Below are 10,781 nucleotides of genomic sequence, written 5' to 3'. Positions count from 1 at the left end.
TTGATGTAGAATAAACCAAGATATCAGCCAATATTGGGTTTCTACATATTGATAGCCATGAAGATTCCTGCAAAATTAGTCTACACAAAACACATAAAATATGAACAAAATACACTTAATTATTATGTAAATTTAATTAATACAGAATTGCGGAAGCATGTTAACTAATTCTCACATGATCGAATAGTATAAATAGTCAACCAAACTGTGGACACAAATTATACTTTAGTTGTGTCGATCATCTACAAAATTTCAATTAAACAGATTACCTATTAATCAGACCCTGAGCTTGTTGTGTGGCTTTGATACCACATATGAGACATATTTTGAAATCACAGCAAAACATTAGGATCACGAATATAATGAATTGAATAAATATAAAATAGAGATGAACTAATTATATTGAACTTATCTTTAGAATATAGAAGACATGATTCTTTCGGATGATAAAGGAGTCAGCATGCATAAAAATGTCTTCTACTCTCTCCAAACTATATGTTCTTGCTATGAATAGGGTTTATCACATAATAGAACGATTATTATGAGAGCAGGGACAATCCTTATATAGTTGCTAGTATATCTCGCAATTAAGCCAATTATTAAATGAAAAATACTCATAATCACAATTATATATTTTACATCCCACCATAATAAGTCTTTACTAAATTAGGATCACGTAATAGGTTAATCAAAGGTTAAGGCTTTATTATTCAAATCATATTGGGCCATAAGATCACTTCAACTAGGGGTGGGCCCGGGTCGGGCCCAAATTTGGAGGAACCGGATGCTACCCGTTTTAAAATGTAACAGGGTGGGCCGGGTCAGGTAGAGAGATTTTAAGTTTAGGAACCGGACGTAACCCGATCTGTTTGAAACGGGCCGGTTCGGGATGGGTCCAATAACTTTTTTTTCTTTATTTTCCGGTTTTGGGCATACTGCCAATGAGTGTGAGCTGGGGAGAGATTGATGACGGCGGTGGACGGAACTGGGACAATGAGTGTAAGTCAAGGGGAGAGATTGAGTTGTGAATTAACGGGAAAAAGGAAAATAGAATGAACACCAGGAAAAAAAAAACTTAAACTATTTCGCCTTACAAGTCCAGCAAGATCCATGATTTTCCAAAGCTAAACTAAAATCAAAACCAAAACCAATTAAATCCAAAAAATTTAGAAATTATATCTCTAAATTCAGTAACCTAGAAATTTCAAAAATCCTAAATCCTTGAACTCAAAAACCTAGATAATTCAAGTTGAGTCCAAAAACCCACCGTCGCCGAAAAACACGTCTCTCACTCCATCTTTATCGATCTGGAGCCCACCATCATCGATGACATTCACTATTGTCATAGCGTCATCATCGTCCATCTTCAATCTTTGCTATCCCTCAGGTGCCTCGGAGCATCCCCGATTTGGAGCCTTATGTCATCGTAGACGCCATCTTCAACGGTCGGAGTCAGGAAATAGAGACATCGAGTTGGGATTGGGAGCGAGAGAGATGGGGACAAAGGATGAGCTTGACTGAGATTGAGATGCAGCGACTTTGAGATTGAGATTCAGCAAGAGAGAGAAAGGAGAGAGTTGTGACTTGTGATAGGGTTGGGATTTGGGAATCAATGGTGTTGATTTGAACAATTAAATGAAAGGTGGAAATAGTTCGAAGCGGGGGCCTATTTTCTCAAAATGTCAGACCCACCCCGTTTTCTATTTAGAATTTTTGGACCCACCCCAACCCGCAGTTTCTATACCCATTTGCCCATCCCTAACTTCAACAATCAAGTTACCTAAATAATAAGTTATTCGAGAATCAAATGATTGATTGACAAGTCATTGATACTCACAATTATATTTACACTATGTAGTTCTTAAGATATCCATTTGCTTTCTAGCTGAATACTATAAGTCGATTTGAATCACAATATTTAGTAGTCGTCAAGTGAATCCAAAGTTTAATAATTTGCAATTGAAAACTTCAAAATATTCAATTGCGTTGGAAATAAAGTATGGAGTAAGAAGAATAGAGAGAAATGAGAGAAAGTGGAGAAGAAATCAAGGTGTCATTTCCTTCTTTTTTTTAGTACAACAATATATTTTATACTAAGTGAATGGGAGTTCGGCTAAACCACACAACGTCCAACCTAATTTGATACGGAATTCGTCATTCATGATATTCAAACCTAGGAGCTCTCATTTACAAGTGAAGAAGAATACCACCAGATCATAGTACTGAGTGACCATTTCCTTCTTATTACAGTGCCTATTTATAGGCGTATAATTTATATGAAAATGTGTTCAACTATTGAGATATTACATATTGACTCAGAAAATGAACATCCATATAATGAATAATATTTACAACAAATTGTTTTTGTCGAATAAACAAAAAATGAGCAGTCCTAAAAATTTAAAACTATCCTTACAAATTTTTTTTTTTTTTTTTTTTTTGAAAGGATCCTTACAAATTTAGAACTATGTGGAGATGGTGAAGTTTAATAGAGTAATAATAATTAGTTGTCAGAAGAGAATGAAATCAGTGGGAATCGACATGATTCACAAGTATAATTGCTTTTCGAAACAGCGATAAAGTCTCAATTGCACCTTTTATTATAGTACAAATGGTTAAGTAATTTTCACACGGCACGTTCTGGGTTCGATTTTTAGCGTTGGTGAATCGCACGATGATGGCCAGCAGAGGTTGAAATGCCTTTGTGAGTTTTTCGGAATCCTTGAAGGGTGGACTATCGTGACGAAGTCATTAGCTGATCCTCTTTTCCAAACAAATAAAAATGGTTAAGTAATTTTCTACACACGTGGTTTCGATTTTCGCCAAAGGTGAATTTCAACTACATTATTACTAATTCATTGTGAGATTAAGCCTAGCCTCTTCCCCTTACACTAGATAATATCGTTGCTTAAAAAAAAATTCTGATATATATATTTAAATAATTAAATTTCTTTTCGACAAAATCAATTAACTTTCGCAGCGAGGTTTCTTGGGCCGTCGTCCTTGCGGCCCCGCCCATCTCTCCGCCTCATAAATAGCACAAAACCCTAAACCCTAGACAATCACAACACTCACTGATAACCCTCTGCTCTTCTCGTTCTCTCTTCCTCTATACCATTGTTCTCTTTGTTTGTGTTGCTGCTCGAAGCAGAGCCATGGCCGCCGCTGCTATGATCCGTAACTTCCGGCGCCGCGACGTCGCCTCGGCCTCCCTTTCCGCCTACTGTTCCTTACGTCTCACATTCCCTTCAAGTTTTAATCTTTTTGGTTTTTCCTTCGTTTTCTGGGACGATGAATATCTATGCATTTCATATATCTTTCTTTCGCTTATGATTCTTTAACGCTTTTTCGTAAATTGATTTTTATTTCGGGTTGTTTGATAGTCTACTAAAATTCTTGGTAGAGATTTTTTTGTCATGTCTTTATCTAAATTCTTACTTTTGGCTGATATGATTGGTATCTTCTTTTTGTTTGTACAAATTATTGCATAGTTTGAAAGTGTTTTTTTTTTTTTTTTTTTTTGTAAGCAGTTGGTTAAGATGTGGTTTTGATTTTATAGGTGCCTAAGCGCAGGCTGAGAGATTAGTATATCTTCACTCTCTTCCATTGATTTGAAGTTATATATGATAGTGCAATATGAATTGAACAATTGTATTAGGAAGCTAAGTTCATCTGTTTTTTTTTTTTTTCGGTGCAAAAGTTTACTACCATTGCTAAGCCATCACCTTTGAGTCAGAAGTGGGCGAGTTTAGCAAGACTTTTCAGGTAATTTGGAACTTTTGATAGTCGATTTAGTTTAGTACAGCAGATTTTTTTTGTTCCTTTTCGATTTGTCTTTTGGCTTGCTTATTAATATCGTTGTCTGCTTTAAACAGTTCTAGACCTGCTGGGAATGATTGGGATTGACTTGGGCACAACAAACTCATGTGTTGTTGTGATGGAGGGAAACGTAAACCCGTTAATATGTTCTTGTTTATGTTTTGCCGAAGTTCGTTGTTTAAGGTTGTTTGTTTTGTGATTTGTATCTGATTAATTGTCGAATTGTCATAGAATCCCAAAGTTAAAGAGAACTCTGAAGGAGCTCGGACCACACCATCAGTAGTTACTATGAACCAGAAAGGAGAACTACTTGTTGGTGCTCCAACAAAACGTCAAGCTGTGACGAACCCAGCAAACGTCAAGCTGTGACGAACCCAACAAACACAGTTTCTGGAACCAAGCGTCTGATTGGTATACACTATGACGATGCCCAATCACAAAAGGAATTGAAGAAGGTTCCATACAAGATTGTTAAAGCTCCAAATGGAGATGCATGGGTTGAAGTCAATCGACAGCAGTATGCTCCAGGCCAGATTGGAGCTTTTGTTCTGACAAAGATGAAAGAAACTGCTGAGGCTTACCTTGGAAAGTCTGTTTCGAGAGCTGTGATCATGGTCCTAGCTTATATCAATGATGCCCAGATATAGGCATAACCGTAGAGAGAATCATAAATGAGCCAACTGCTGCTGCTGTTTGGCTTAATATTTGAACATTGGACTTAGATGAAGGGAAGCCCAAGGGTGCCAACTAAAAGGGGACTTTCCCGAAGCCTAGCACCAAGCCCAAAGGCAAATTGAAGCCTTCTTAGCCAATTACAAGCTGTTTGCACTCAAAATATACCCATTTTTACTTATTTGGGCAATTTGGGTAAAATATGGCATTTGGAGGATTAATATGCAAGAAAGCTAACTTGGAAAGATATTTAGATGCAAGTGGAGGGGTTGGACACTATAATATTGTTCTTCCAATTTGTTTTGGTGGTGGAGATTTGTCTAGCCTTTGTTTAATCAAGATACCTGCATGTATGGCAAGTAGATGGAAAGGCATCAGCAAGCTTTCGGGCAAGGAACATGTGAAAGAAGCCAACTTGCTTATTTTAAATGTTAGTTTATTACAAGTGGGAAAACATGTGCTAAAAACATGTGGTGGAGATGCAAATCCCCCTTTAATATTGTTTCTACATGCAAGTTGGCAAAAGGAAATGCAAGCTGCCCAAGCTTCTTTCGGGCAGGTACAAAACCTCAGCAGGAGGGTTTCCTCCAGACCTTTATAAAAAGGAGCAGATGCAAAAGGATTTTGGACACTCAAACAAACAAACAAAAGCACAAACTCTGCTCAAACCAGATTTTCCAAAAGCCTTCTTTTATCTAGTTTATTAGCTCTGCTGCTCACTTGCGGTATCGATCTCATTTGTAGTTTTTATGTACTCATTTCCAGTCATATAAATTACAAGCAATCTGCAATATTAGTCACTTTCCTCTGTCATTTATATTTCCAAGCAACCTTGTCATTTACATATTGTTCTATCTCTTCATATAAGTAAAGTCCTTATTTTTAAGGCAAACAAAGAACCTTAATTTGAGCAACTCCCACTCAAATGGCACAATCTCTTGATTTGAAGTCAAAAGGCGCAACCTCAATCATTCAAATCCCATCTACTAGCGGCATCTAGTAGTGGCACGCCCGCACCCACCAATCTCGTATGTGAAGTAAATCCCCGGCTTGCCCGCAAGGCCCCATGGCCGATTTAGGGAGCGAACACAAGCCACGGGCTTACTATTGAAGTGACAAGTGATGGAGACTAACCTACTACCAGCCAAAGAACACTTTCTAGCGGCATTCCAAGTAAAAAGTTGATGACTCACTACCCTCCAAGTGCTTTCGGGCAAGAACAAAGTTACAGCAGTCAGGCTAATCTACCTATAAAAGGAGGAAGAGGCCCCAGAGACAATGACACTCAACCAATCAAACATACAAACTCTGCTCTCAAGCCAGATTTGCATCTGTTTGTACCATACTTAGGGCCTCCGTAATTAGATCTCGTATAAATACTCGGAGGACTCAAATGTAATTATGTAATAAATGAAGGGGCAAATATGTAATAAGTGAGGAGCCCTTAGTCTATAAAAGGACTCCTCACCCTCCTCATTTTGGGGAGGCCAATTCTTAGGCCATGGGAAGAGTTCTCTCACCCTTAGAAGCTCTCACCTTCTCATCCTCAATCCTCTCAGAGAAATACAATATCAGGGTGGACGTAGCCCAAACATTGGGGTGAACCACGATAAATCTTGTGTTATTTACTTTCTTGCAGATTCACGGTCGGATTTACGTTGTTTTAATACCCCTCCAGTTTTGTGCATCAACAGCATCCAAAAGCTGAAATCAACCTAGATTCAGTCATTTTTAGCGACAAGCTATCTCTTGTCCAGTTTAAATCTTTGCTATCTCCCTTAGTGGCGTAGTATCGATTCCCTTGTGTAAACTTATTTACCATCCATCTTTTTTTAGCATATAAACCCCTCTTAATTCAAAGAGAAGTGATTGCAAGAGATTCAACCTTGACAGACAAGGTGAAATCTTGCCCGAATCTCTTTGTTTGTTTTCTAAGTTAATAGATCTATTACTTAATGCATTTTCCAGTATGTATTCAAGTTATTTCCACCTGTTTTCCTACTTTAAGAGTCTCATTTGTATATGGATCCATCTAGTTTAATGGATATGTTATCATTAAAAGCAATCTAGAACCAAACAAATGACTTAAGGGGATCTGGACTCCCTTCATTCAAACATACAAGATTATGAACTAAAAGTCATTGTTTACAAGGCAAGAAAAAGAACTTAATGTAGACTTAATCCATCGATAAGAGCATATTTATGCGACTTAGTTAGCTTGTTTTCTTGCATTTTCATAACTAGTTTCTACTTATTATAGTGTCTTAAGCTATTTTCGTGTGTTTGTAGGTCCAAATGACAAAGTTGGCAAGAAAGTGCAATTTGGAGCATATTAGAGTAGTTTTGGGCCAAGAATGCATAGCACATGCATGGAGCACTTTGGATGGACGTTTTTTAAGTTCAAAAGGCTAGGAATATGCTGAAGAGATGAAGAAAATAAAGTCAAGACAAATAAGATAAGGAATCAGTGTAAAAGAAGGAACATTATCCAAAACTTTATCCAACCTTATCTTATACAAACTAACCTTACCTTATTTGATCATATCCTAATCTTATCCTACCTTAATTCCAGCTGCAAGGGGCAGTTCTTTTCAGACTTGGACACATAAAAACCTGTTTCTAAAAGGCCTATCCCTTCTCCTAAAAACCTACCGCACCTATCCCTTCTAGAAGTCCTAATTCTATGCCGCATGGTCCCTTTAGCTTTTCTTCTAGAAGCCTTGTATTCCGTATCCCTATTCTCTTTGGTTTCTGATTTCTAGATGGCCTTTTCTTTGTGGATTTGGTGTGTTTAATTCTTCTCCAAAACAATGACTCTATGCTGTGAGTTTTAGCCCTATAAATACTACATTCAACCACCTCTCACCACAAAAAACCACACATAAGAGCCATAAAACTCAGAAAATCCCCATTGTGCCGCAGCTGTGCAAGGAAGGAGAAGAATGAGCCACCTGGAGTCGTGCTTGTCAATCAAGATGTTGGATTGTTGGAGCGTTTCTAGGTGTATTCTATCTTTGTTTTCAATGTTTAAATTTAATTGTCTTTGTTTAATTGCGAACATGAGGAACTAATTTCGTTTTAGTTAGAGGTGAATTCAAAGCCATGAACATATATGTGATATGAATTGATTTAGTCCAGTTATGATTCCATGAATCGTGAATGCAATTTACTTATCTGTTTGATTGATAACTTATTCTTGTGTGTTGATTAAGGGTGCACACTTAGTTTGCATGCAGGGATTTGATGCTAGAATATAAGGGAATTTCACCTAATCGTTATGAACTTATATTCACAAGTAGTAAAAGTCACTAGTCATGATTGTGTTAAGTGAATTCTTGGCAGGAGTATCATGCAGTTCATAGTTACGAATGCATTGTCAATGCTTATGATTTTCGTAGAACGTAATGATCTTTGATATGTATCTCTATTATGCAGTTCATGTAGGGAACTTGATAAGAATAATTTGGTTGCGTCGCTGTGTCCAATTCAATGAATTTAGGAAAATCTGAAGGTTAATTTGTGCAGTTCACGGTTAACTTGGAGCATTGTCATTCATGGTTTATAGGAAGAATAACTGGAAATCGATTTGTATGCATATGTGTCATGTGTGGAGAAGGACCCTCTAACTAGCCATTCACCCATTAAATCACCAATTTCGTCCAAAGTTGTTTAAAGTCTTAAATATGTTTAGTTTTAGTTTTAAATTCATCAAAAACCACTCCCCCCTTTATATGTCGTGTCTTTAGGATAGAATCTATCCAATTGGTGTCTTATTAGTGTTTAGTCAAGTTTAGTTAGAATTCGTCCAAAGTCACCCTTAGTTTCTGTTTTGAGTCATTCTAGTTTGTTTTGAGTCAATTTGGTTGTTTTGTACTATTTTGAGTCAATTTGTTTGTTTTGTGTAGTTTTTAATATTTTGAATCAGTTTTGAGTCATAAGAGTCGACTCAGTATAGCAGATGTAGAACAAGAGTGTTTTGAGTCTAATTTGAGTAGATTAGCAGTCCCTCCTAATCCATGACCTAGAACGATCCCTACTTATCCATACTACAATTATCAAAAAGAGGGTTTAATTTGTGTGTTAGTTAATTTCACATCACCCATCTGCGACAATCCTTTGATAACAGGAAGTCTGAGTAAGTTGGGGCGCAAGTAATCGACTTAAAACACTCTTGTTCTACATCTGCTATACTGAGATAGTAGTGGCACGCCTAGCACTCAGTTAGTTTTGATTGTGAGCCTCAAGGCCTACGCCTAAGGCCCCACAAAAGCACATTTCATAACTAACTTTGTCCTCTTCTTGTGGCACATCGACAAGCAAGAGCCTGACTACACATCCAAAGTGCCAATCCCTTGGGGAGCTCTGCTGAGGTCCGAGGACCCTTCTCCAGAGAAATCTTCGCCCGAACAGCTGCTTTTCCTATGGTATGACCAGTAAGGAAGGCCTAATTGCAGTATTTGATCTTGGTGGCGGTACATTTGACGTATCCATTCTTGGAGATATCCAATGATGTTTTGAGGTATCCATTGTTTTGCCTTTCTGTTAGGTCCTCTTTTATTTTGGAAGATATCAGTAAGAACATTCTGTTTTGCAGGTGAAAGCAACAAATGGTGACACATTCTCGGGAGGAGAGGATTTTGACAATGCTTTGCTGGACTTCTTAGTGAGTGAGTGCAAGAAAGAAAACTGAGGGAATCGAGCTTACAAAGGATAGACTTGCCTTGCAGAGGCTTCGGGAGGCAGCTAAGAAAGCAAAGATTGAACTTTCGTCTTCATCTCAAACTGAGATAAACCTTCCCTTCCATCACAGCCGATGCTTCGGGTGCCAAGCATCTGCACATCACGCTGACCCGATCAAAGTTTGAAAGCCTGGTTAATCACCTGATTGAAAGGACAAAGGTGCCCTGCAAGAATTGTTTGAAGGATGCCAACATGTCCATTAAGGATGTGGATGAGGTCCTTCTCGTCGGAGGGATGACTCGCGTTCCTAAAGTGCAAGAGGTGGTTGCAGAAATATTTGGAAAGAGCCCAAGCAAAGGAGTCAATCCCGATGAGGCAGTTGCTTTGGGAGCTGCTATCCAAGGTGGTATTCTTTACGGTGATGTTATGGAGTTGCTTCTTCTCGATGTTAATCCTCTCTCACTCGGTATCGAAACATTGGTGGTATCTTCTCCAAGCTGATTGCTAGGAACACTACAATTCCAACAAAGAAGAGTCAGGTCATTCCTCAAGAAAATGTTTAAACTTACAGTGATTACTTAACTGCGCGTGCAGCTTAACTGTTTGTATCTTACCTTGTGTCATGGAATTGTGCAGGTATTTCGACAGCAGCTGACAACCAAACCCAGGTCGGTATCAAGGTGCTACAAGGAGAGCGCAAAATGGCTAACAAGCTTCTTGGAGAGTTTGCCCTTCAAGGCATCCCTCCAGCACAGAGGGGCTTGCCTCAGATTGAAGTTACATTTGACATTGACGCCAAAGGTATTGTAACTGTTTTCTGCAAGGGACAAGGCAACTGGTAAGGAGCAACAGGTTACCATCCGCTCAAGCACTGGGCCTACGGAGGAGGAAATTCAGAGGATGATCAAGGACGCTGAGCTGCATGCTCAAAGGGATCAGGAGCGGAAAGTTCCCGTCGATGTCAAAAACAGCGCGGACACCACCATCTACATCATTGAGAAGAGCTTGAACGAGTACTGCGACAAGGTTCCAAGCGAAATTGCTCAAGAAATCGAGGATGCAGTTGGTGACTTGAGGACGGCAATTGGAGGGGACAATGCTGATGAGATTAAGTCGAAGCTTGACGTTGCAAACAAAGCCGTGTCAAAGATCGGTGAGCACATGTCGAAGGGTTCTGGAGGCGGTGACTCTTCGTCTGGAGGATCACAGGACGGAGGAGACGAGGCTCCTGAGTCAGAGCACCAAGAGATGAGGAAGTGAGTAGTGAAGCAGTAACTATTTTTAACTTGTCATTGTTATGAAAGTGGGATAAAAGATGTCCCACTTTTCGGTAGATTATTGATGGAATTTTTTTTTAATTAGTAAGTTAAATTTTGTAATAGTGAATGGTTCACTGATTTTTGGTAATTACTTGGTCATTTTCTAAAAATCTCTACAGAGATTTCTTTTGCTGTCAAAGGTTGGATTCAATTTAGCAATATGTTGAAGGAAAAAAATAGATCAGTCTTGTTCATTTCATGACTAATCTATCGTTTATTTTCAACTTAAATAAGATCTGAAAGATGATAATTATTTCTTTATACTTAATTAACTGAGTCATCAAATCCAAT

At 38.4% G+C, this 10,781-nt stretch overlaps 1 pseudogene; it reads left to right on the top strand.

Moving 5' to 3' along the window:
* Window positions 1-3,155: 3,155 nt before the first annotated feature.
* On the top strand, window positions 3,156-10,431 carry LOC103443851 (heat shock 70 kDa protein, mitochondrial-like; annotated as a pseudogene).
* Window positions 10,432-10,781: the final 350 nt, after the last annotated feature.

Source organism: Malus domestica, chromosome 09 (assembly GCF_042453785.1).
Source record: "Malus domestica chromosome 09, GDT2T_hap1".
Classification (NCBI taxonomy): Eukaryota; Viridiplantae; Streptophyta; class Magnoliopsida; order Rosales; family Rosaceae; genus Malus; species Malus domestica.
Note: the sequence above shows the minus strand (reverse complement) of the source record. Positions and strands in the feature narration are given on the sequence as shown.